Below are 1,002 nucleotides of genomic sequence, written 5' to 3'. Positions count from 1 at the left end.
ATTAAGCTCAAATGCACTAGCTGGTTTCTTGATCTCATTCCTCTCACAACTCCACTAATAGTTGTTATAAGTAATTTTATCTAGAGCAGAAAAAGATTCATCTTCAGATTTCTCCATAAGATCACCTCTAGAAGATGCATCAATTGTACTTCTAATAGCTGGTGAAACTCCATTGTAAAAGTGTTGAACAAGTATCCACTTAGGAATCCCTTGGTGTGGACATCTCCTTTGCAAATCCTTGTACCTCTCCCATGCTTCATACAAGCTCTCATCATCTCTAAGTTTGAAAGAAGTTAGCTCATTTCTTAGCTTAGCTATCTTGCTTGGTGGAAAATATTAAGCTAAAAATGCTTGAGAAAGTTTATCACATGTTGTGATAGAACTCGATGGCAAAGAATGTAACCACTCTCTAGCTCGATCCTTTAAAGAGAAAGGGAATAATCTGAGTCGAATTGCATCATCAAAAACTCCATTTATCTTTAACATATCACTAATCTCAAGAAAGTGTATTAGATGAACATATGAACTTTCACTTGGACTTCCCCCAAATTGTGATTGTTGTACCATATGAAAGAGTGCATGCTACAATTCAAAATTATTAGCTTCTACTCTTGGTCTTGTGATACTTGGCATGAAATTCCCAATATTAGGATAGGCATAATCTTTCACATAATGGTTGTTATTGTTATTGGCCATTTCTTTTTGTGGTTGTTCTTGCTCTTGTGCTCTTTCTTATTGTTGTTGAGCTCTAAATTCAGCTTTTCTCCTCTTAGCTTTTACTCTTAAAGCTCTTGCTATCTTTTCTATTTCTTGATCAAAGAATAAATTGATTTCTTTACTTTTTGTACTTCTCATAAAATAAAAGTACCTGAAAAAACAAAATAAACAAATTCTCAAAGTAAAATGGTAAAAGAAATTAAAAATAAAATGCCCAAATTAACCAAACAGATAATCATTGAATATCAAACAAAAATCAAATTTCCAGCAATGATGCCAAAAACT

General features: G+C 32.8%; 1 non-coding gene across 1 annotated transcript; it reads left to right on the top strand.

Annotated features, from left to right (window-relative positions):
• Positions 1-205: 205 nt before the first annotated feature.
• On the top strand, positions 206-312 carry LOC131179816 (small nucleolar RNA R71). The gene has a single exon (XR_009148702.1). It is a non-coding gene; the product is annotated as a small nucleolar RNA R71 (small nucleolar RNA).
• Positions 313-1,002: the final 690 nt, after the last annotated feature.

Source organism: Hevea brasiliensis, chromosome 4, assembly GCF_030052815.1.
Source record: "Hevea brasiliensis isolate MT/VB/25A 57/8 chromosome 4, ASM3005281v1, whole genome shotgun sequence".
Taxonomy (NCBI): domain Eukaryota; kingdom Viridiplantae; phylum Streptophyta; class Magnoliopsida; order Malpighiales; family Euphorbiaceae; genus Hevea; species Hevea brasiliensis.
This window is presented reverse-complemented; position numbering and strand designations above follow the sequence as displayed.